Source organism: Cyanistes caeruleus, chromosome 1 (genome assembly GCF_971803275.1).
Source record: "Cyanistes caeruleus chromosome 1, bCyaCae1.hap1.1, whole genome shotgun sequence".
Lineage (NCBI taxonomy): Eukaryota > Metazoa > Chordata > Aves > Passeriformes > Paridae > Cyanistes > Cyanistes caeruleus.
In genome coordinates, this window is record NC_141701.1 from 19,654,101 (window position 1) to 19,680,423 (window position 26,323).

Consider the following 26,323-nt stretch of genomic DNA (forward strand, 5'->3'; position numbering starts at 1 on the left):
GAGCTATCTTGCCAGATATATTATGAAAAAATCCATACCCATAATTTATCCTCAGACTGATACATTTCATTACACTGTGGATTCATGGGCAAACACAAAAAAATGAGTTTCACAAGTTTTTGGGACCATGTAACTTTACAGATACAGCTGCACCAATGCTGCAATCTAGTCTCATTTTATGTAATATTAAAACTATACCAAAGGATTACAAGGATAAACTAATGCAGGTAGTGTCATAGGTAAGACTAATTAGTACTTTCTGAGAGACAGAGCCTGAAAGAGTCTGGCATTCAGAAGTGCAGATCCAGAAATTTTCAAGATTATCAGCAATAGTGGACAGAACAGAAGAAAGATCAACATGGATGGGTCATTTGAGAAAAAGATTACAGACTATCACACCAACCACTTTTTATTTAATAAAGGATGTTTATTTAAATAGTTCAGAGTCAAACTACAACATATTTCCATCAGACAAAACCTGGCATTTTAGAATATTTCTTCAGGCATCCATTTCTTCTTTAAAACACCATCTTCAGGTAACCATTTCCTGGCTTTTAGCTGTGTTATATACATATTTGTCACAGGGAGGAATAGAACTTGAACGCCAAATTAAAACCAGCGTTATTGGAAGACTTAACAATAAGTGTGAAGACAGAAGCTTGTAAGCCTGAGGATAAAATAAATCCATCATAATATAATTCCACAAAATAAAGATGAGGTTAATCTGAAACCTATGAAAATTAATATCAAAATTTTAATTGACCTCAGCAGGTTTCTGCAGTTAGGCCCTGCATGTTCAACATGATGGTTCAGTGTTATTTTGTACTGTTTCTAAAGAATGCTCACCCCACCACCAGTTCAGCCTTCTCTCAGCATTTTATGCATCTCCACTGAAAACTGAAGTGTCTGAAATGATTCTCTGCAGTTACTTCCTTCTTTGCACAAATGGTTTCAAAGGCATTTTTGAATATGCAAAAGCAACTTTTTACAGTTTCTTCTTAAAAAAAAAAAAAGAAAGCCATGACAAATGTGCAACTCTGCAGTGATTTTCTCTGGAATATGTTAGGATGATAAATTGTGGACTCTGGAAAAAAAAAAAAAAATTGAGGAAATTAATGGCAATTTCAAACACACAAAAATTCACTACACTAGAACATTTCAATGTTACAAAAATAAAATTTTTGAAACCATGTTTTGATTTTCAGATCATTGAAATTACTTCACAACTACAAAATGTCTGTCCAAATTAGGATACTGTTGTAGCTTTTTTAATAAAATTTTCTGGAGGAAAGTGCTTGGGATTTTTGTGCAGAAAAAGTGGTTGGTTTTTTTTTTTCATTTTCTCCAGGAGTTAAGGATTTAAGTCAACAGCTTAAAAGCTACTGACAGCTTAACAGCTCTTTCATTCTTACTCCATTCCACAAAACCTGAAAGCCACCTTCTAGAAAACAGTGAATTTGATCAGTATTTCAACCTAAACACTTCTTTGTTTCCAGCTTCATAAGTGCAACAACATGATAATGATATGATAAATTAGAATTCAGAAAACCAAGTCCTGTTAACTTTCCTAGTACTATCTGCTAGAAGCTAAGAGAAGTCCTAATCTCCCAGTTGCTGTATCACTGCTTTTAATAATGTGAAAGCTTGCATAAGATGAGGGTAACTACCCGTTGTTGCCCCGTCCCTTTGTTCCACTCTTCTATTTTGTTTTTACAGACGAGAATCATAAAACGTTTGCAGGAGTAGAAGAGATAATTTTTAAAAATCTCCATTTATAATGAAGTGCAATGTTATAGGTGATGGGAATTTTAGAGACAGCACAAACATTTGAAGTCACAGCAATTGCCTTGTGATTCATGTGTTTGACATCACATACCTGAAAGCCTCCAGCACCTGCTTCTGAAGGCTTGGCTCGTCTCTTGCACCAGGTCTGTGAAACAGAAGAAGAGAAAAAGATGAATTCCCATCTGTAAGAAGGCAACATCACCTGCATTCAACCCCACAATGCTGACACTGTGCATAGACATATATAATTACCTGATTCATGCTGTCCAGTTCCAGAAATGCAGGCTGCAGTTGCTGTGAATTTTGCACCTAATACCTCCCCTTTTGGCATTTCCGCTGCACTACTGGCAGCCCACAACAGAAGAGTATCTGATGTGCTTCATCAAGTGAAATTCCCACTCAGCCTTTTATCTCACGACTGTTGGATTCTGCACAAGCAATAACACAAAATATCTCTCACCTGTAAACAATTTACAATAACGTAATCAATAACGCATTTCCTGTGATCCACTCTACCATGCAAGAAAGCAGCATTCAATGAGTGGAAATATTTTAAGAGAAGAAATGACAACAAATTCCAGTCATCATGGTTTTTGTATGATTGCTTTCTCTCCTTTCACATATGTTTACACTCACAGCAGTTACATCAAGACCATTCAGGAGTTCATTTATTCACCTACCAAAAGGCATTGCTAATAACAGAACATTTTCTAGGGTTCTGCCCAAGGGCTCTGGGGTTTAAACTGCTGTGTTGGCCTTTGCTCACCAATGGAGAAATGTTGCTACCAATTATTTTATCTCACCCACCCTGCATGCCTCTTGTACATAATGATATTTTTGAGGCTTTAAATCTCTTTGCTAAAGGCACTAAATGCAGATGTGTGCTGGGCTTGAGGCTTATAACTTGTAGAAGGGAATACAGAGGCTGACTAAATGAACGCTGGTCAAAGGACTGAGTCAAATCCCTCTGAATTCACAGTCTAAAACACGCTAATGGATAGAAATTGAATGTATGGAACTTGCTAACCTACAATAGCACGTTCACATATCCAAACAAACCATAATTTTTCCATACTAAGTGATTTTTGTTCTCCTGTGCTGCACACATTAATTAGAGAAAATAATTAAGTTGTAAATTAGCTTATCTATTTGAAAGACAATTGGGAGAAGATGGGCCAGAAGTGTGGCGAGGAGAAGGGTTATATGGGCTATTTACCCCTGCCCCAGCTTCATATTTTGTATTACACAAGAATAAAAGTGTAGGAGGAAAAAAAAAAGGAGCAACTTATTGGGGGACCCAGTATTCTTTTCCCTCCTTGTCCCTGGGAGCATGTGAGTGGACAAGAGTGTGTGCACAGAGGCAACGTAGGAGTAAAAGCTCTGTGTGCCTCCATTTCCTTCAGTGATTCCTTATCTTTTTACCTTTTCTAATGTTTTGTGTATTATCACCGTAACATGCCTCTGGTTATCAAACCTCCTCAGCATTAAAAGGACACACCATTCCCTTACACAAAAAACAAAACAATTCATTCCCACTACAGAGAGCATCACTCCTTTTTCATAAGGGTCTTTTGGTTTTCTTTGTCCTTCTCATTTATCTTAAGTCTCACTTCCTCAGACCTTTCTCTTGGTTTCCGCAGTAACAGAAAACCCTAAAATTAAGTGTTACTGTAATTACCCAAACAGTACCATGGACCTTGCATTCAGTACATCAACACACTGCATACTGCATGGAAATCCAATATAAATTCTTTTCTTGATCTTATTTTTGTTCCTTTCATCCAATGTATTATAATTTCATGCTGTAACATGTAGGTAAAATGGAATTCAGCAATCATGACCACTTGACAGAAAATAGATCAAAAAGTTCTACTAAAATTGTAGACAGCTCAAGTAGCAACAAACATCATGACTGGCTAATCTCAAAATCAAATAACAAATGCATGTTTAATTTCTCAACATATGATTTCAAAGTTCTTTAGGTGGATTATTTTATGTTTTTCATAAATTCACTTTCCCTTTTACAGTCATCCTTTCTAGTTATCTTTGCATGACTTCTGTCTCAAAGACATTTGCAATTTCTTCCAACTTTTTCATTCATATGCACTTTATCCCGGTCTTCCAGATGTCCTTCAATTCTGGCAACACCCAATGTGCTTGTCAGTAACACTTTTAATGAAGTACAAGTTAGAGAATGTTATGTATGTACAGCACCAGACCACATTTTGACTGTCTGGCATCACTCATGTCCAAGAATTTAAAGCAGATGCATCTGTAGAATAAAACTTTGTGTACTAGTTCATCAATATGACTAAAATCTAAAGATTCTAGATAACATTCTAAATAATATGTATTCGTTAATTTTCTATATCTTTTAGAATTCGCTCATTATAGTGCTCTCAGAAAAAAAAAAAATAAATTTTTCCCTTGCAAGATTTCTCACTTCCTTTCATCTCTTATCATAAAAGTGTCCTTTGTATAGTCTGTAGCCATTGTACACTTTTTCCAGACTACTGAAAACAAATAATTTAAGTGTTAAACCAAATAATTTTTGTAAAACACACCAAAGAAGCTATTCAAAACCTTTGTATGAAAAGCAAGAAGTGTTTTTTATAAAGAGCTCATATTTTTCATATTCTTGGGACAAACAGTAAAGCAAATTCTACTTTGAAGTGGCCATTTTGTGCTGGATCCCCAAACAAGTGAGGAGCCTCTTCAAAAGACTAGCATAAGGATTCCTACAGCTCACAATTTCAAATGGATATTGTTCCCAGCTATCCTGGTAAGAATATGTGGTAGACTGACTAGAACCAGGTCAGACTGTCCCACAGATTACTCCTTTTCTTCTGTCTTAACCATATGAAATAAATAACATTCAAGCAAAATACTGATCAAATACATCTACTCTGTGTAGGCCTATCTGTTCATGCAAAGGTGCAAAAGTACCTCTCACCTCTTCTTGACATCTGCTTTCCTCTTCTCATTTAGCTATGCACTAGTATGCTAAGCCAGTGTTATTCTGATATCCTCTCTATTGCATTACAAATTTTGGGTTGTCTCCCAAAGCCTCAAATCATGTTTAAGGCCACTGAGTTGTCACAAGTGTAAGATTTACTTAAATTTAGCCCCTATTTCTGTAACATTCTGGTAACAGGAACCAATATCCTCAAGAAACTGTTTTTTAATTCCGGAAATGTACCACAGGGAGAGTATGGGGCTGCTACACCCACCTCAGTCTCTAATTTTTGATGCCACAGTTTTCCCAATTGCTGTTTACATCATGCCTTCAGAAAGCACAATGAATGCTTTTGCACTTCAAGCTCACATTTTTACTCTTCCAGAATGTGATTCTATTTTGGATTCCTGCCTCATTTCCCAGAACCTCACACTACCTAGCCTGGAGATCTGGAGATGGCAATCAAGTTTTGAAACTGTAGTATCTAAGTTACTTTGTCCAATTTGAAACTTTTAAAAATTATTTTTAAGGCAAAAATGACATGTAGATTTTTTGTTGTACTGTAGCACTGTCAGTAAACCAGTAGAGTTAAGGCCAGCCTCTTGTCTTTGTTACATTTTTTTAACTTAGCATGATGCCATGTGTACAAAATTCCCAGCTGATCTCAGCATAAATTTATGGGTTAATATATAAACCATACACTTATTGATTAATATGAGAACAGCCTCACTGACCCTTGTCCTTCGAAACAAAAACTGCTTGTGCAAAGAGATGGGAGACTTCTTGGGTACATTAATGTTTCCACTGACCATTCCAATGCAAATAAAAATTCAATTTAAATGTAATCTCTCTGTTTCAAAATCAAATTTTGAACCAAGAACTTTTCTTGAGTCACAATGTTAGTAAAAGTGGAGTTTTTATAAAAATATCCTTTGCAGTTTCTAAATAGCAAGAGATGATTGTATCTTCTCTTGAAAAATATGAAAATAATGTCATGCATCTCAGAAACAGTCCATCCATGAGCTTGTGTTTCAAAAGACTATGATTAAAGACAATATATCTTCCAATAGATTACCATGTGAGTATGAAAGAGAAGTATGTAACATCAAATGAACTTTCACTTATCCCCAATTTCACACCCAGTCATCATCTATATCATAAAACATTCATATCCCTGTATTACTCCAATTTTAATTTCTTCCAAAGGATGATCCAGTCAGTAGTAAACTCTTCTCTGAAACGTAAGAGAAGTCATAATTGGTTGAAACAGAACATTTGTATGCAAGGCACAGAACACAGTTACACATGCATAGGCTTTTATCCCCATCATCATTTGGTGCTGGGGCAGTTGCACATCATTAATGTGTGGGCTTTTCATTCATTATTAGAATTCTGTTGTTGAAGGAGGCAGCCCCAAGACCTGCAGGGAATGTCACGTATCCTCTAGATGTCTCCGGAGATTAATTCTAAGAACTTTGTAACTCTGAGCAGGATCCATTGTAAGGAGTCAGTCATTGTATTAGCATTATAACTGTTCTTCCCTATTTGCTCTGTTTGAAGAAACAAAGTATCTTTCTGCCTTCAGTCTTGACTCAAGGCTACCCTCCACATGGACACCAAACTTTATTTTCTCTTAGATGTGTTTCCATTTTGAGACTTACCTCTGCATTTTAGCAATAGTATTCACTTTTGTTAACATTTCAGTCACTTACAGCAATATGCTGCAGTTCTGTAATACTCTTTGGTATATCCATGTTAAAAATTTATGTAGGCAAAATATTGAGTGAAAGCTGCATAGCTGAACTTCCACTATGGGAATCTAGTTCACGAAGCTGCATATTACACTACTAATTTTTTAAATATCATTATACTAACACCTGTCAAAATATAAATAGGCATACACTTTGGATATATTTTTTACACACTTTATTTTATGATGTCTGCCATTACAGCCACAGAAACAGACCAGTCCCCTGTGGTAGTAGTTTTCCCTAGTTTTATAAGTGATTGTACTCCAACTTCTGCAGATGAGATACAGCCTAATGTAGTATGGTACAGTACTACACATAACACCATACTGCTCCTCTGTACTAGACAAAGGCATAACTTATCCAAAACCCACTGGTATCACTTCCCATTTACTTCAGCTGGCTTTGAGCAGGCATTTAGGAAACAGCCCCCAAAGAGTACAGCTGTGTTTGCACAGCCATTCCCAGGGGAGGGAATGGAACAGCATCCTCACAAAGCACAGAGATGTGCAGTTTCAGACCCATACCTTGGGCAGATGGCAAACCAAAACTTCAGTGGAGCAGAACACACAAAGACCTGAAACTGGAAGTGCTACATAAAGATACTTGTTTGGATGAAAAAAAATGCCATCTCTTGTCTCAAACAGCAATCTGTACCAACTGGAAGTAGGTTACTCAAGAGAAATGGAAGTGTTTTGCAATGCTTTTGGTCTTCAGCAATTAGTCTCCTTCACTTTTAATTTGCTGCATTTTAAAATACAGCTTCAAGAAGAAATGTGATCAGCGTAAAAAGACATCACAATAGAAAGTGTAGTGCTGTCTTTGGCCAAGATAGAAGACAAGCCTGCACGGTACTGTATAGCAGTCAGTAGTTAATGTACAAGCTCCTTAAAAGCAAATTTGCTTCACTGCAAAAAGTGATTTCAGCAACCTTGGTGCTTCTCCTGAAGTATAAGCATGGAGAAAAGAAGAAATAAAAAAGACACCTTTTGATGAGAGGTTATGTAGTCTCTACAATTGAGTAAATTTAGTTGCTGTTGCAGCAGAGGAATGTGATAGGAAATTTTACAGTTGAAGGAGAAATGTCACAGGATTTTGATAAGAGAGCGATGAACTTTTTTTCCCTTGTGCCATTATCAAGGCGAAGTGAACAAAATACATCATTTATAACCCACTGCTCTACCATTATCTCCTGGTGAGACACTTGTTTTAAAACACACAAGGACCTTTTTTCTCCAAGACTAAAGCTCTCTGTGAGGCTCAGTCTTCCTTTATAACCATAAAAGAAAGTTGACACTTGTGTGGGCCAAAGTTTCCAGGCAACCACACAAGGGCACTTATACACCCTCCAGGTCACCCCTCATTCTGAAGTACAGAGGAAGCATATAAGAGTGTATGTCCCTTTGATCACAGATACCATCTAAAACTGATGTGGAGAGAAAATCCTGCACTTTGGAAGAAAAGCACTACAGTCTCCTCAAAGCTTTTTCTTACCTAATATACACGGAAAGTAAAGGTTAGCATGGTACTGCAGAACAGCTAAAATATTTTTCCCTTACCCGCCACAAACTGCCACTGACTCTCTCCTGGTGCTTAGTACTCTTGCCCATGTATTCTTGTTCTGGTTTTGGTTTGGTGTTGGTTGGTTTTTCTTTTTGTTGTTTGTTCTGTTTCATATGCTTCTGTTTGTTTAGGTTTTTGTTTGTTTTTAAATACTGACCTTCTACTAACCTCAGCCAATTTACTGTTCATTCAGCAAAGCTATGCTCATTCAGCAAAGCTATGCTCAAGCAGGCAATTGTGTATGAGCACCAGGGCAGTGTACTAGAGAGCTCAGTAGAGGGAACTCCCAGTAGTATTTACAGGGATAGACAAAATTCCACAACACTTCCATACTGATATCCAATATAAAATAAAAAATATATCCTTTTTTTTTATGTTAAGTAAGAGAGAAAATATTTGTTGTCAAAATCTGGTGGTATAATCAATGTCTGTTTGGTACATTCTCTTTTAGTAGAATTAAATTTATATGAAACTAAGTTACCATGTCAAAAGATAACAGAGAAAATATCAGGGTACAGTATTCTTAAGAATTTCCTCATTACTACTTATATATTTGTTTTTGTCCTGCAGTACAAAAGTTAGACTCAGACATAAGCAGTCAATTTAATTTATTTCATGAAAACAAACAAAAAGCTTGTTTCCAGAAATGACAGATGAATTTACCGGAGCCCTCAGGTTACTCTGCTACTCCTACATACAATATGTTTAACAGCTCAAATGGTTTGTTTTGACTTTTAATGTTAGTGCATTTGCTGAGTCAATAAGGAAAAAGACATAATGTGAACAAGAAGAACTCGAAAAGGATAATAAAATGAAGAAGTTAAGAATTTACACTGAAATGCAGCACATTTAATTCTAACAAGAAAAAATAAATAAAACCTTGAGACAAGCCTAATTATAATAAAACTGACAGCTTCAAGATAGTTTTTAGATGTAAAAACACAGGGTATAAGTTTATGTAAATACTTATCAAAATACTGGAGGAGACAACAGAACCTGAATTAATTGTCACCTTAAGTTTCAGTTGCAATATAAAAAGTGAGGAGAAAAACCACAGACTTTGAACTTAGAAAAGTTCTCATCTGGATAGAGATTGTAACGAAAAATCAAACAAATAAATTAAACTGGAAGCATTCTATTTACTTATATTTTCTTATTTCTCATTACTTTTTAATTAAATTAACAAGGACAGCCATGGCTCTTTACATTTTTGCTGATCTTCCCATTGTTTTGGAGGCTTCCAACCACTGAAATGAAATTTCGACCAGATCACTGCCTGGCAATGAATGCAAAACCTCAGATCACAACTAAATTATGAATGTAAGAGAAAAAAAAAAAATAAGGTGGATATAGTAAGCAATATAATATAAACATTTTTGTTCCAAATGGCACAAAAAGTTGTAAAATATTAATGTTAAAAGCAAGACACTTGAAATGTTTTGCTGAATTACATAGCATTTTGTCTAATGTTGTAGAAACACTGCCAGACTCATTCAAATGGACAGATGCTTGCAGCAAGAAAGACTATTTAGAAGTTAAGCCATTCAGGACTCTGAATATATTTAGCAATATATTCTTTCAAAGCTTTACTGTAAGACCTCTGATTTAATTGTCACACTCCAAAGCTGGTGGGCAGGTCACTCTATTACACAGCTCTTATATTTAACTTTGGTGGAGAAGGGTTGGTCTAAGACCAACAGAGTCTCTCAAAACAGGATATCAAGTAAATTTCATAGTTATCACAAAATAACATATGATATTAGGTGGTAGCTACATGATAACTCCACTGGAAACAATGGTAATTACATAGTAAATCCTGTCAATGATACTGCATTATCTACTAACTGTTCAATTAACTCGTGTCACCACTGCATACTATGTTTAGAAAGTTGCTGATGCAATATTTCCGTATCATAATTGCAAAGATAGTTGAAGAAGATAGCACCCTATAATTTCAGAAAGTTTCTAATATTACTTGGTGAAACTGCTTCTAGTATGAAAAACAAACAAACATTGAGGTGAAAAATGACACCTAAAAACCTGGAATATGCCTTTAATGGAAAGAACTTGCCAACACTGTCATCAAAGAAATTACTTTTTCATCTTTCATGAAGGGAAGGAAATAGTATTTTATAAACCAAATTCCAGTTGTTATTCATTCACTAAACAAATGGTAAGAGCCCTCAGCCATCATTGAAGCAATTATAAATTTTATCCCTGAAAGAAAAGTTACTTTTGCTGTGCTGGGCAGATAATCTGATAAATGTTAATTATATTAGGGGGATATGCTTAAATTAGAAAATAGCACAAGTATGGGGGAAAAAAACTGTAGCATTTTAACTCCTCAAAATGCTGCAACTTCACCAGGGACACAACTGGTCTTCTCATTTTCACCCCTACAAATCAAAAGTCCAGTGAGGTGAACAGAATTACTCAGACATAAAATGGAATAAAATGCTGCTAGGAAACACACGTGGCTATTTCTCTTCTTACTGCCTTTTAATATTCCAGACAGCAGGATACGATTGTTCTCTTTGAATGGTGTCATGTTCTGTTTGTCCCTATACCACAGATTTGCAGTTCAACAAGTCTATTCTTAAGCAATATTTTTGTGAGTACAGAATTAAATCATCAACTGGTACAAATCAGAGTTACAGCTAGATCAAAGCAAAGGCAAAGCATGGTGTTATGCTGATTTACATCATTTTAAAACATTGCTTTGCCATAGACCTTGCTGCGAAAGAAAGGGCTGATATCTGTGAGTCAATCCTTAAATACAAACCAATCTGAAGTTTTAAAAGTCTCTCTGTGACAAAGAGGTTTTGAGACATGAACATTTTTGAAAATGTTCCAAAGGATCTCCAGGAGAAGACCTGTGGCACTTAAAAGGTTTCAACTGCACAGCAACATTTACCTGCAACAGAAACACTTCCAAAGCCTGAAGTTGCTTTTGTTGTATTTTTCAATCTTCCTTTGTGACAGGGCTATTTCATACAGTTTGTTTGGATTTAGAGCACCTCATTCAAGGTCAGCTCCACCTACTTTTTCATCTCTGCTCATACCAGTTTTGTTGTTATAAGAACGCAAAGGAATCTGCATTATTTTAGTGCCTGATTCGTTTCCAGCAAATCAACACACATACTTTCAATTTGTTATGCATGAGAGAGAGAGAGATGTGTAAAACTATAGAGATTTGGGGCTCTTGAGGACAAAATAAGCAAAATATGTAAGCATTGTATCTAAATCACAACAGAAGTTAAACTAATTTTAACATACAGACTGTATAATGAATTAAAAAATACCAAGACTTTAAAGCTACCAGACAACATTCTAGACTTTGTCCTTGGCTGTCCTAAGAATTTACTGTGTAACTGTTGTCCATAGGGGCCAACCTGTGCTACAGAGGCACAACGAGCCATTCAAGCAATGCTTCCACTCCTCCTCCCAGCACCCTTCTTCTTCCCTCAGTCCCTGGATTCAGACGCTGCTCATTTCATTTGCATGGCCCTGCCCCACTGCTTCTTCAGAAGTTATGGGTGTCACACTGGAAACTAAATTACTGGCAAATAAGGCAATAAAAGAAAACCCACTAAATTCAAACTTTGCCCAAACCTCTTCCAAAACAGTGATATGAATGAAGGTAGAAATTCCCCAACACTCAATCTCTTCTGTGATAACCAGGCATTTGCATTTTTTCAAACTCTGATTCTACATCCATCAAGTCAAAGGATAAAAGTGCAAGTACAAAAGCAAGAGAAAGAGACATCAGCAAGAGTAAACACATCAGACAAAAACAAACCCAAAAAAATTCCCCCCCAAACTCTAAACAGTTTAGTAGGTTACATTTTAAAAAATATGCACTTAAAAAAAAAATACAAAAAAACCCAACACACTTGAATTTTCAATTTTGTTCCAAATTGTACAACTTTGGGGGCTTTTTAATTTCTTTTTTTAAATATTATTTACAGAACATTATTATTTCTCACTTCGGCAAAAATCTGCCAACATAAACACAAGACATGAGTTCAACTTTCTGAAAATGGTCTGAATTATAAAACCATAAATGAAACAAACTTAATGTAGATCACTGTTGGCAACTTCTGCCAACTAGTGTAACAGATAATAACCAAGTTGAAATTAAAAATAGACTTAAAAATAGGGTTGCTTTGATTATCTGGGGGTTTTGATTTGTTTTGCTGTCTGGGTTTTCGTTGGTTTTTTTTTGCTTTTTTTTTTTTGCTTTACTGTCTTCTAGCATCCTCCACAGAACTTTTGAGAAAGCAAGACATTTCTTTTGAATCAGATATCCATTATCAATTTGGACAGAGAGCGTTTGAACCAGTATTATCTGCAAATGATTTATGAGGGCAGGTATTTCTCTACCTGAACATTTTAGTGAAACCATAAATATCAGTAGCGACAGAGATTCAAAGAAAAAAACCTTAGAAAATATTTTCTATGGGAAGTTAGTTCCATCTGATGAAAATTTTAATTCACCATTTCTGTGTTTTTAAAGAGCTTTCATGTTAGCCAGGTCTATCGTTCTTTCTTGCTGGTATTTTCAACATACCTACTATAAATACTTACCTATTATTCAAATCTCCTGTACTGAGCCAACTGATCAGAGGTCTTCCCACAGATATTAACTAAGAATGCATTCGAGTCTGAACTCTTACTCAGAAGGAACAAGTATGCTCAGTATAGCACTTAAAACTTTAAAAGCTATATGCTCAATATAGCATTTAAAACCAGCATTTTAAATGGTTCATGAAGAACACCCTCAAAAAAACCCTCAGAGAAACAGTGTCCCCTTTTCTGTTGCATAACCACCAACACAATGAGCATCAATAGGCCATCTACCTTCAGGAGTCATCCATCTCCTTCTCTCTAAAATGGTGTCAGTAATTCCTTCTCCTAAATGGAGAAGGATGGTTTTGTACAACAGCTCTATGTGGAGTACCTACCTCAGAATGTACTACAAATATTCAGGTTCTTCAGGCTTCTCTTCCACGCTCTGTTCAGACCTTGAGATTATATTGGAATTATTGGTAAAAGAATTCAAAATCAGTTTAATGACCATTTTGATTTATATTACATTATTTTCAATTTCCACCATAGTCTACTTTATGAAAAAGATAAATAGAAAAAAGGAGGAAAAAATATGCATGTCCTCTGTGGAATTGATTTTTTAATTGTTAATTTCATCTTCTAGATGAAATTCATGTTTCTCTGAGCTCCTTTTTTACCCTTTTCTTATTTCTGTTTATTATTTCTATTCATTTATTTCTCAATTATTATTAGGTGGATGAAAATAATAAAAATAAAAATGTCTCTATAAATTGAAATGGAAAGAATTCTCTGTTATAGTAGTGTAAACGTGTTCAGAAGAAGTAAATGTTAGGGAAAAGCTTATACTTACTAAAATGAAATTTTAAAAATAGAACTTTACACATGTGTGTTTCAATACACTGTCTTCATTAGGAGATTTTGATACTTATCTAAGAGTCAACTGGAATGCACATATGCTAGATCACACCCTGCATTTACTGTTCTAATAATAATGTATTTGTTAACCATGTTTTCTACCAGAAGATTTCAAAATGTCAGAAACATAAAACTGAATTAAGCATCAGACCTTATTAGCATATGAAGGTAATATTAGCCTTTTTTCATGGTTAATATAAACAATAAATCAAACCTAACCAAAACTCCCTCAGTTTTGTGAGGCTCCAGTGGGCTTGACTTCAGAACTTCACTTCCAATGTATTTCTAATCCAGCAGTGAAAGTCCTTTACCAGTGAAAACTGGGTCATACAAACCCAAAATAGAGAACCAGAAAATCTGAGGCATCAGGGAGCTGGCCAGTGATACAGAGAAATAACTTAGTATTCTTATTTTTTTATTATGCTTTTTATGTCTGAAAATTCACCTGGTTTTCACATGAACTATTCTAAAAATTGGAGAAAATAGAGTTCTGTTTGCTTGTATAATAGATACATAGCTGTAACGTGTTTATGATTTCTTACTTGTATAGTAAGTACTATACTCAGTTACAACACAATAAATATTGCCCGAGTAATCCAGGGAAACAACTTTCACCACAGTGAAGACTCCATTAGGAAAACATGCAAGATCTAACTCAGCTTTCCATTCTCATATTTATTGTGTAAGGGATCATACATAGAATCCACTCTGCTGGATGCAGAAGAGTTCATGAAAGGCAGAAGAGGAGCCCACAGGCTCTTCACACCCTTTTTCAGCTCATTGCTGAATAGTGCGTTCATCCCAGAGACTAAATCCTTCCTGTCAAAATATGAAGGGCTCTGTCAGGACTGGTAATTCAGTGCAAGGAGGAGGAGGGAGGAATTAAATGGCCGAGAATTGCTACAGCAAAGGTGTAAAGGAAAGAAGAGGCTGCAACTGCTGTGAGACTACACAGAAATACTTAGAATGTCCTGCAAATATTAATATTGGAACACTGGTGGAAAAAAGCTACATTTTACTAATGTATGACTATGCCATGGCATAAATATATAAAATAAAGCAAAATAAAATACAAGAACTGCCAGAAAAAAAAAATTCTCTAAGTATGGCTATAAATAACCATATTTACAATTGATGAGTTTTGCACAGCCCTATAAAACAGGTATTATGATACACAGGATTTTAGCAATATAGTTACTAGAGTGAATAAGAAAACCATTTTCCATCAAATAACTGCCTCTTTCTCCCTAAAAAGTATCTGACTAAAGCAGAGATAATGTAAAGTTCAGCTATCAAAAATGGCTTCATTAAGAACTTAAATGAAGCACATGGGAGCCATTTATTGACTTCTCAACTATTAAGACATAGCATTATCACTGCTTTAACAGTATTTCCATTTTCATTTAGGAAATAACTAATCAAGGGATCAATGTACCAAAGACTTTATTTTCTCTCCCATGGGTCACCGAAAGTACATTTTTTAAAATGCAAAAAACGTAAAGGCAATTCCCCCCAGTGCCATATCACATAAGCAATTTAAAGAAATAACAAGGAATGCTAAAGGTCAATGGCTCCTGATCTAAGCCATGTTATAAAACAAATGAAAATTGTTCATGGTAATTCTACCTTTCTGGTGGAAGTAAGAGATCGCTTTCACATCAAAGAGGCTTACCTCCAAAGTATGCAAAGCACCTCCACCCTGACCCGCTGTCAACCTGTGAGACATTTCTATTTCTCAGCCTTACTTAGAATGCAAACTACTGTTTTCCTGGTAGTTCTCACAGCTCCACTTCCTTTGAGGTACAGATGTGTAGCCAAAGAACCCAATCAGATAACACCCATTTACATATTTATAAAGTCTCCTGTAAAATCTCGTATCAATTGTTGCCACTATATATAGCCCTTTCAAAGTATCTTGTGGGCACAAGCGCTCCACTGCACTGCTCCCTTCAGGAGTCCAGATATATCGTATAATGTGATTTCAATGTAAATGTGGCCCATCACACAATCATACCACTTCACAAACTCTTTTCTGCTGGGGTAGCTTAAATCTAAACACACTCAAGCAGCTTGCTGCACTGGAGCAAGATTTCCTCCACATAAAAAAAAGTCAAAACCCCCAACACAACAATGCCAAGGAAAAAAAAATCTGAACATTTTCTGCAGAAAGATGGGCCGTCTCCAAATCCTTGTGCCCTATCAGACAAATTAAAGTAAATCAAGCATGAAATGAAGCAGAAGAGCCCCGAGATAAGGCTCCTTTAAGTCGTTTACAGATTAGGATAGAGAGAGGTGCATCTGGTCTCTGGCAGTGAAGGAGGCCAGTTTCTCATCTCACAATAGCAGCCTGTGTATAGGATTACCTTACCTTGTCACTGACAAGGGAAAAAGCGCCTGCAAAATGTCTCTAACTAACTTCCTAATGTTCCCAGCTAAGTTCTCTTATTAAAGTATTAACTGTTACAATGATAGAAATAAATTTTGATAAAACAAAATAAAAACAGACACCAGTCTGATTTATGAGCTGGTCAGACACTGATAAACTGGAGGCTCTGCTACCAGAAGATGAGCCTCTTCGCTTATCAGTCAGGATTTCACTGCTAGAGACAGCAGATAACTTCCCAACTGGAATTAGGGATTGAGTGAACTGTGTGTTACTGGTCAGACTGGTGCTCCAGCAGCGCCTAAAAAGGCCTCTTGTGTTATCCGATGGGATTTTGTGCGGCATGCAGGGAGATGTTTCCCTGCTGGACGTGACGGCTGAGCTCAGAGGTCTGCACAGCTCATGGGTAAAACTGGTGCTCCTGCGGTGGCAAACCAGCCTCCCTCCTCTTATCAGCTTCTACAAATTGCAGGCCTGCCTTCCTGCCTTCCTTCCTTAGGAAGACGTGTCTCTCCTGCAGCGCCATCATCCACTTCTGCTTCTCCTCTGCGGCCCCTGTCCCGCAGAGGCCAAACCGCACCAGCGTGCCCGGGGTGCCCGGCTCCGCCGTGGCCGTGCAGGCCCAGGACAGCAGCGGCCAGCCCGGCAGGGCCCCGGCCGGCAGCAGCCCCGCTCCGAGCACGCCAGGCCGCGGCACGGCCCCAGCAGGCTCCGATGGCTGCCACAGGCTCACCGAGGGAAGGCAGTCCTGGCAGCCTCCCCCTTTCCACACGCTTCAGGCCCAGCACACGCGGTGCCCGTAACTGGGACAAGAACCAGCTTCATGATGCCGTGCTGGGCTAGCCTGCAATGCAATGACCACTCTGGCTGTGAAGACACATCCCGGCCCTTCAACAAACCAAAGTCATGGCCTGCTACACAGCCCAGCACTCATCAAGCATGGTTATATAATAAGAAGAAAGCAGGTAGATGCAAGTTATCACAGACTCATTGCTGAACATGTACAATACTTTAAAAGAAGAAAAGTAACAAATCAACTTAAAATTAGTGCCTGTTTTATGATTTCTACCTTTCAGTTGCCCTTGTGAATATCAGAATTCCTTTTTTTTTTGACAAAATTAAGATAGTCTGGATATCAAAACAGCAGTGTTAAAAAGAAAAAAAAAAGAAATAAAACAACAAACATATGAATTCCTTAGAGAGATTTTATACAATTATTTCCTACACAAGGAATAAAGACCTACAGGCTGTCTAATCCCAGTGCCAATGCATGCACTAAGAGTGAGGATGAAAACATGCACTATGCTTGTTAATTTACTGCAGCTCTGGAATGAAGAAAAAATTCCCACCATTACAGTACTGTAAACTAGTACTAGATCAAGATTGCACTTTTACCCTCAAAGCTCTGTGGAAAAGGTGTATGTGCACCCTTATTTCCCAAACAAGAGTACTTTAAAATAGATCTGAATATTTGTTACTGATATTCAAAGGCAGAAATGACCCAGAAAGCAGAATATAATTTTACTGAACTAATCCAGAAAGAATGTAGGGCAGGATAGCAGCAAGTATGAAATTGTCCTTCAGGCTTTAACTGTCAGACCATAAATCAGTGGTGCTTCAGGAAATCTTCCTATATATATATGAAAAAGGAAGTGAGAAGGCACCTCAGCCCAGAGCACCTTCTCCAACCCGTCCTTCACACCACCCTGAATCCCTTACATTGTTCCTGCTTTTTTTGAGTATTTGCAAGACTGTTTCCACCTCTGCATAATATTCAGCCCAAGTGAACTGAGGTGGGTCCTGCCTCTCCAAAGCTGCCTACACTCAGACTCCTTTGGTGCAGTGACATCTCCTTAGTGGCCTTGTATGCTGCACATTCTAGAAGGTTTTGAGAACTGAGGCTTCATTTTCTTTCCAAAGGCTATTTTACTGCCTTTTCATTTGCCAGGCATCACTCACTGCTATGAAAATGAAAACCATGCCATATTATCACCAAAGGATCTCACAAACTAACTGTGTTACAAACAGGACAGGTGGATGAAATTATTCATGGAAACACTCCCACAGGAGGGACCTTTCATCCGTTGGAAAGACTGTCTGAACAAGGGAAATGAATTTTTTTTACTCACTAACTGTCGAGACTAATTTCAACAGGCCCCAGCACTTTGAAGCACAACCCCTCTTTCTCAATGAGACAGATGAATTTCTGTTTATATGTGAAAAATGTCAGCTCTCATTTCACTCATCCTTACTTGCATTTTAAATATACACTGCAAAACAGCATCAGTGAAGCACCTTATGCTGACAAATATGAAGAAACCATGATGAAAAATTATAAATGAGTGTCTCATTCTGCCTGCATTTTGTATGAATGAATAATCCAAAAGGAAGAAGAGCACAAGCTCTCTCTGTGAAATGAACACACCCGATTTGCAGCTGCCACTCTTTTTGGCATACACCAATGACACGTGAAGGTACTGGAAAACATAAACGTGATCTACCTGTATTTTGCACTCATTTATTTACACTAATTTTAGTATTTGCACAAATATACAGAGGATTTGGGGCAGAGGAGAAAAAGAGTATTTACTTGTACCCTAAAATTATTCTCAGTGAAATTTAGAAAATAATTCTCTTCTGTGCAGAGAACTGATACATTTATACATCTGTGACGATGTGAAGATTTACATATCTAGTTAGACAATATCTAACAAGCACTCATTGTTTGCCAATGTCAAGTAATACACTAACTAAAATTATGCCAAAAAAATGAGAATGTTTTATTCTCCTATTTATTAATACTGTGAGAAGGTGACATGTTGTATTACTACTATTTTTGTAGCAGACTCATAAAATTCTTATGACAAATTTCTGTTATCTTGTTGTATCAGAAATATTCAAAACCATTTCACATTACACTAAAATTGCAAATATTGATCCATAGAAGAAGGGTTACTTTCTATTCAATAATGTACTATATTATGTAACATAATTTTATGTAAGTTCCTTTAAAAGCTGCAATGCTGTCATTTCCAAAAGCATTTCCAAATGTGACAGTCCTTCTAAACTATACATGCAAACCAGATTCTAACTGCTATATATGACCTAGAACACAATATTATTATTAAAAAATTATCAGGATATTAATGACTCCAAACGGTAATAAGTAACAACTGTATGACTCCAAACTGTATGAAAATCACTTCTTTCATACTAATTAGAGTGTTGATTTCTTTATATTACAGTGCTGATTAGCTAATTTTAGATTCTTGTTGAAAAAAAAAAGAACTGCAGCACTTCTAGATTGATCAATAGTTTTGATCTTTACTAGTCAGTGTTAACAATGTAGTAAATAACAAGATTTAATACAACCCTGCTTAGGAATAAGTGCAAGATGGCACTTTAGCCTTGTGGCCTCTACCAATAAACCAAAAAGAGCATGATACAATTTTCCTATTTTACCATTAATTAGACTAATTCCTTTGACCACCACTGTAATTTTCCATTTCCAAAATACTCAAAAAAAGCAATGAGGAAGGTTTCTGATCTGATATGCTAAAATTAAGTTCCCAGATTAATGGATTCTGAAAATACAAAATGCTGCTCTACTTTTCCATTTTTTAAGTGTATTACCTAGACAAAACTTCTGATAAGAGATCCTCAAAGCCATAGGGATCTGCAACACAAACATAAACTTTCTCTGGTCTAGTATCCTGAAGACAGATGAAAATCTATGTTGGTTACCTTAGATATCAAAATGTTACCTACACTGAATATTCTGTAACCACTACAATGCAAGTGAGTGCCATGCTGCTGCCACATCCAACCACAGAGACTCCCCCTTTCAACAGGAAGGTACATTTTTATAGCTGGATCCATAAACAGCTCACAGTCAAAATCAGTGAAGAGTTCACACTCCAGGGTCTAGGAGATGCCATATGTACTTACACCCCTTTAATGTACTAAGTAGAATTAATTTTCAATTACTTACCTCTAACCATTTATGAAACAATTTAATGATCTAGCCAGTGTAACCAGAATACATTTTAACCCTGTGAAACTTTTGCTATTATTTAAAAATATCGTATCAAGGCTACAGAAAATATTCAGATACTTTATAATGAGAACTGAACTATTAATAGTCTTGAGCTTAATTTCATTGATTTATACCATAAAGCAGAGTTAAACTGACTCCCATGCTTCCAAACAAAAACAACAAAGTGGAAGACAACTGAATGCATTATACATTGAATATCTCTACAATACCTTACAACATACTCATCTGACACACAGTGTTATATTTTTAATAGGCTTAGGTTATGATTAAAAATAGGATTTGATATAATTAAAGAACTGTAAAGTAGTCATGGTGTATTCAACTCTGTTCTTGTATGGCAGATCTGATTTCACTGAATCTGGTCCAATCAAGAGATCTTTGAAGATCACAAACTGTTACCAGCAGTTTTAGCAAACGAAGTGTGTGGAGGATGATCAAGTCTGATAGACTGTGTAAGCTTCTATCTTTAACTCAGCAACACATACAGCTACTTAAGGGAAGGCAGATTTTTTTACCATAGGTTGTTTTCCTTAAGTTCTTGTGCTGAATTTCCAACTGAGTTTGACCATTCTGAATGTACATCTACCTCGCATATTCTGTGTGGCATAGAGGTATTTAAAGTACCATGAACATGAAGCATTCTGAATTATAGAAATAATCTAACTGGGGCATCACAGAGCTATGAGGATTAAGTTAGTTTTACTCTTTTTTTTTTTTCTTTTTTTCCCCCCCCGCTAACTTAGCCATTGTTATTAAGCTAAATAATAATTCTTCCCACATCAATTTCTGTTTCTTAGGATGCATGTGCATTCTGATCACATTGCAAGTATAGACAGTCTAATGTAAAGTAGCTGAGAGAACTGATTAATAGAAAGTCATAGGAAGACTGAGGTAGGTAAAGTGACAGATTATTATGAACATTCAGGAAGGCTCACTTTTAACAGCTATTGTTCAATATCCTCTTAAACTGATCAAAGACATGATCATCTATCCCACTAGTGCCTCTATACGTTTTTCATAGCAGGCAGACTAAAATTACTTTTCCATTAAAATAAAACTCATTCTACACCTTTGTAAACCCATGTTTGAAGGAATCTAGACTAACATACTTAGGATAAATAGTTCAGAAGACAGCCCATCAGCCTTGAGTACAGGACAGAAATAGAAACAAGCCCTTCTATGCCAGTGCCAGGTCTTTGCTGGATGAAGCATGTACTTTTCACAGTAGAAGCATTAAACTCTATTTCTCTTCAAATAAAACAATACACAAACCAAATAAAATGAAGAATGAAACCCTTAAACCTTCAGTTGTTCTCTCAACTGTCTCTATAATAACCCTTAAAAAGCACAATAACCACTATTATTATGCTAAGCAGTACCTATTCATATAGCAGCACCCAGTGCTTTCCTCTATAAGCTCACGGTCTTACAAACACTTGAAAAACCTACAAATACTTGTTTTAACAGACTTACAAACATATTTATTACAAATAATGATCTTGCAGCAGTGAAGCCTTTTCTATGGGAGGTGTCTGAAAAAATTGTCATGCAACTACTGTTCATCAAAGAATTGTTGGCTATTTTCCCTTGAAAGACACAAGTATATTTCCCACCACCTCTTTCATGCACTTATCAGTAAAGAAGATTGTCCCATATTCTCTCCTTGCACAGATTGCATATTTAATGCCAAGCAGTTTACTAATTGCTCTAAAGTTAAAATGAAACCTAAATTTATAAAGGTAGGTGAGGGTTCACTTATTCCTTGCTCTCAGGGATCTGATGCTTTAAGTAGGGTAAGAAGGGGAGTGAAGGAAGACAGAAAAAATTTTCAAAAATGGTTTAGTTTGAAATACTCTAATTCCCATTAGAAGCATACAACTACTTTATCTTTCTTCTTTTGCCATTAATTACAAATAAATTCATCTTTCTCTTGTGAAGCCTGAAGTTTGTTGTTGTTGTTAGATGAGTTGCATTCAAACTCCAACAAAAAAGATGAAGCCAACATTGAAATTCATCTCACAGTCCAGAATTTACTTAACGGCCAGCCTGTGCGCTGTGATAAACGGAATGATGATCCGGCAACATGTCTTTATCCATGGTTTGCTTTAATTAACGCTGGCTTGTTTGTTGAAAAGATGATTAATATGCCAATGAAAATTGCATAATTGAATACCACAACACTGGCACAATCAGAAAGACACATGCAGTTTTTTGATTAACATTTATTATTATTATTATTATTATTATTGTGTGTTTTAATGTACTCTTCTCACTATGAAATCATGCAGTTTTTGAACGAGAGGTGAGGAAATGCCAGGTTAAGTGTAAGATCTTCTGTGGGCAAGAAAAAAGATATGATGCAATTTAAGCCTGAAGAAATAGTTGGTCAAGCAGCCATTTTTCCAAACTCAAAATAGAAGCAAAGCCACCTCAGAAAAAGGAAATACAGAAAAAATAACAAGCCATAACAAAAGCATGAACACAAACATCAAAACAACAAATAGCAAAGACCTTTAAGCAAAAAGTATGAAAAATACAAACAATAAATTCAGTATGACAAGAATTAGTACGTAGAAAGTGGATGAAACATTTTTAAAGGAACAGAAATTAGAAGAAACTTCTACTGGAAAAGCACCACATTAACAAAGCACTAAGGGACTATCCCTTTCCAGAACTTCACCTGAACAATTGCACTAATTGCAATTTGTTAACATATTCATCTAGTTAATTCCATGTTATGACTGGCACAAGAGTAACAATTAAGTCCAGTGTTTATTTTATCTATACTGTTTATTTCATTAGTTTTCCTCTATTTACTTATCCTTACCATCCAACTTAAGACATGTTAATGCTATCTAACATTGACTCTTGTGAAAAATATGATTTTAAGGGCCAGGACCATCCCTTTTCTTTACAAAACTGAATTCAGACTTGCATGCAAATTTAATAGGATATATAATAATTCTGTAAGTACTTTCTATTCTGGAAATAAGCTAATAGTAAAATTGACAATTTTTGACCTAAGGTAAGACAGAAATCTTTCCAGACTTTTCCCCCAAAATTAGCATCTACTGACTTCACACTTTCTTCAGTGCTTTAAGCAGGCACAAGAATTTTCTGATAACTGAAGTTCCATTATTTAGATTAATAAACACTTGCAGAGGATAACACAAAGCAAATACTGCTGCACCTTTACTATAATCAAATAAAACAGCAAGGAAAGATTCCCACTTATTTCTTTCTACAAAAAGCAGCACAAGTATTAAGATTTCTCCAAGAATTGCTTTTCAAGGATCCTCACATTGTCCTTAGATGGGTGATGGGGAAAAGGAAGGAGAAAACTGCCACAGAAAAGGTCATGTGATTCAGCTGCAACCTTTAATGACTTTTGTGGGTCTACAGGAACCAGAGGAGGTATTGTACCCTCTCAGGAATCCCAGATAACACAATTCTCAGGACAAGTAGTGGGAGCTCAGCTGAGTAGGTAAGACAGCCTGGAAAAGCTGACAGCCAATAAAAGAAGGAATCCATTCTTCCTGCCTCATGCTCCAAAGGCATCCATCCCCCCGTGCTCCAAGCAGAGACTCCTCAATGCTCTGCTTTGAAATTAATATATTTTTGTAGAAAAATCCTACGTAAGGTGAGCACACTGGAGACACACAAAACTTGCAGGATTTGTGAGCAAGAGGCTCAGCAAGGCCTCTCCCAGCTCACCTGTGCCTTTGGTGACCCTATATTTCCAGTCTGTAGTTCAGCTTGGGGGTTATTTAAGCTCCTGCATGCCCACTTTGCAACTCAGTACGTGTAAAGTACAGGCAGTGCAAACAAGATGAAAGTTTTTGAAGAGTCATGAAGGAGCCACAGAAGCCGCTATTGTATTTCCTCACTCAGTTCGCCTTAGGATAATTAGAAAAGGGCCTTTACTATTTTTTGAGGTGGACAGTTTTTGTCAGTTCTTATAACTAAGAAAAAATACAAGCTATCCTATTAATTAGAGTCAGAGAACTGCATCTACTGAAAAACTGTCCAAATGGAAAAAAATATATTTGACTGCTTGGGAAATATTTGATTGCTGAAAAGGTACACGCATTTTAAATGAAACATATAAAAAATACAAAACCCAAATATGTTAGAAGACAGAAGATCTAAAAAAAAGTTCATTCTTAAGAATAAATTCATTAAAGCAGCAATCATCCTTCAGCTTTCAAAGAATGTAAAACATGTGAGGGGCATTACCTCACACAAGGAAAATGGAAAGAGTGAAGCAGCTGGAAGTGCTGAGGCCCCCTCACCCTGCACACCTATACCAGGAGGCACTTTGCCACATCCAAAAAGCTGCCAGAGAAAATACTACATTGTCCACCATGGAACCCATGAACAGATCAATCTTTTCAGTTTGTCTTACAATGTTATCTTGAACTTGACTGTTTTCCACACATCTTCAAGTTACAGTGTCACCACATTGAAACTTTAAGTTATAATAAATATCATTGTTCATATCACTCTGTATATTGTAGAGGCACACACTGCAATTTGCTTAACTGCAGACTATTCCTCCTGTCCTGCACCTTTCTAGGCATAAATTAAACAGGTCTTTTTTTCTAAAATTTTGTATTAAAAATGCATATTAAGAAATATAACAATCTTTAAGCTCTATAGCTAAAAAATTTGAGTTTCATTTTGTTGCCTTTTGATTTACCTTACTTTCAAAGTAAATGGAACACTTTACCTTTTTATTTCTCAGACTTCTTCCTAAGAACTGTAAGCCTTCTATAGGGTTGCAAAGGAAGTAAATAAATGTGATAAAATAGACGCATGCAAAAGCATGACCAGCAAGTGTAGTAATAAACATTCTTCCACTTAAGGAATCAGAATGCATCAAATGAAACACACAAACAGCAGATTTAAAATACAAAAAAAAAAAAAAAAACAAACCCAAAAAAAAAACCCCAAAAACCCAAAAAAAGTTCTTTTTCTACCCAACAGCAAGGAAAGAGTCTTTAGGCAAAAGCTTAGAAATAACAGAAATTCATGCAAGCAAAGTGCATCAAGTTTATCAAATGCAAATGCAACGATAAAACTACCAATCAAGGAGATGAAGACTACAGAATATCAGAAGACAGGTAGGTGTAACAGGGGAAACACCACTCTCTGTGTGCTGTGTGCTTATCACCTTTCTCAATTCATCCATCAGTGGCACTGCCACAGATACAATTCTAATTTGTTCATGAGTGCCCAATACAACTGTAAGCTATATCTTCGGCAAGTTCTGAGCATTTTAATGCTTTCTAAAAATTTGTCTTCTACAGTCTTCAAACATTATCATTCTTTTTCAGGTTTGTTCCCCTCCCCGACTATTTCTTCTCCTACTGAAACATGTCAAACCTAAGATGTAACTGGTTCCATCTCATTGCAATGGATGACCAAGATTTTGGGCAGCCTGATTACATTTTGGGCAACCAAAAGAAGCATGTAATTTTTTTCCTTAGAAGTTGTAAAAACTCTTTCCCAACTTAGTTTTCTGAACTTATTTTAATAACTTTAATCAAATATTAATGACATTATTAAGTAAAGAGAAATAACTTAATCCCTACCAAGAGCAGATCTCTTTAGATCACTTCTAGATGGTGTCCTTAAAATTCAGTAGTTTATTAACACAGGAAAACCATTTCTTTATGATTTTTGTGCCTGATTCACACCAAGTGCTTGTGCCCACATATATGGCAGTTTGAATTAATCAGTTAGAGAATCTGGTTTCATAAGGATCAGATGTTAAATGCAAATATCAGATTTCTTCTTTACTAACATGTAATTCAGTATTTAAATATCCAATCTATATTACCTAGGGTCTCATTACTAAAGATGTGTGTATATAACACTAAGTTCATCTAGAGAACATACTGTGAACCATGAGGACATGTGAATTTCTCTGACTTAAAAAGAGCAACTTTCTGTAACTGCTCACTAAATCAGTTAGGCACTGCCTATGCAGCCTTACTGGCTTCTGGACTTACCATTCCAAATATTTTGTTTGCTCCCATTCCTGGAATACAAGCTGAATTGTAGGTCAGGTTAATAGAATTAATTACTTTATTCATCTGTTTCCTTAAAATTTCTGGAGTATATTACCATGTTTGTGAATGTTACCAATTTATACTATTTCTCTGCATGATTTTCTTTCTTATACAATGTTTTTTGTACTAATCTCATATGCTGTTTTTTTAAGATTTACTTTAAAAAGAAATTATTTCTTATTTCCTTGTCACTAAAGGACTCATTCTCACAACTGTTCTAAAGAGGGCTAATATTGTGCCAATACTTTAAAATCAAAAGAAAATGACCTGGAT

At 36.1% G+C, this 26,323-nt stretch overlaps 1 protein-coding gene and 2 long non-coding RNA genes across 5 annotated transcripts in view; 1 reads left to right on the top strand and 2 right to left on the bottom strand.

Moving 5' to 3' along the window:
- ZFPM2 (zinc finger protein, FOG family member 2) overlaps positions 1–26,323 on the bottom strand; it is a 305,701-nt gene that overhangs the window by 175,501 nt on the left and 103,877 nt on the right. The gene's annotated exons all lie outside the window — the stretch shown is intronic.
- On the bottom strand, positions 407–16,563 carry LOC111924472 (uncharacterized). 2 transcript variants are annotated; one of them, XR_015284452.1, is made up of 5 exons: positions 15,905–16,563; positions 13,017–13,076; positions 2,038–2,213; positions 1,877–1,930; positions 407–1,084 (listed from the first exon to the last, which is right to left on the bottom strand). It is a non-coding gene; the product is annotated as an uncharacterized LOC111924472 (long non-coding RNA). The 2 variants fall into 2 exon arrangements; XR_002861660.2 differs by lacking the exons at positions 13,017–13,076; positions 15,905–16,563 and having other exon boundaries at positions 2,038–7,820.
- On the top strand, positions 16,301–21,913 carry LOC147655352 (uncharacterized). The gene is made up of 2 exons (XR_015284492.1): positions 16,301–18,393; positions 20,318–21,913. It is a non-coding gene; the product is annotated as an uncharacterized LOC147655352 (long non-coding RNA).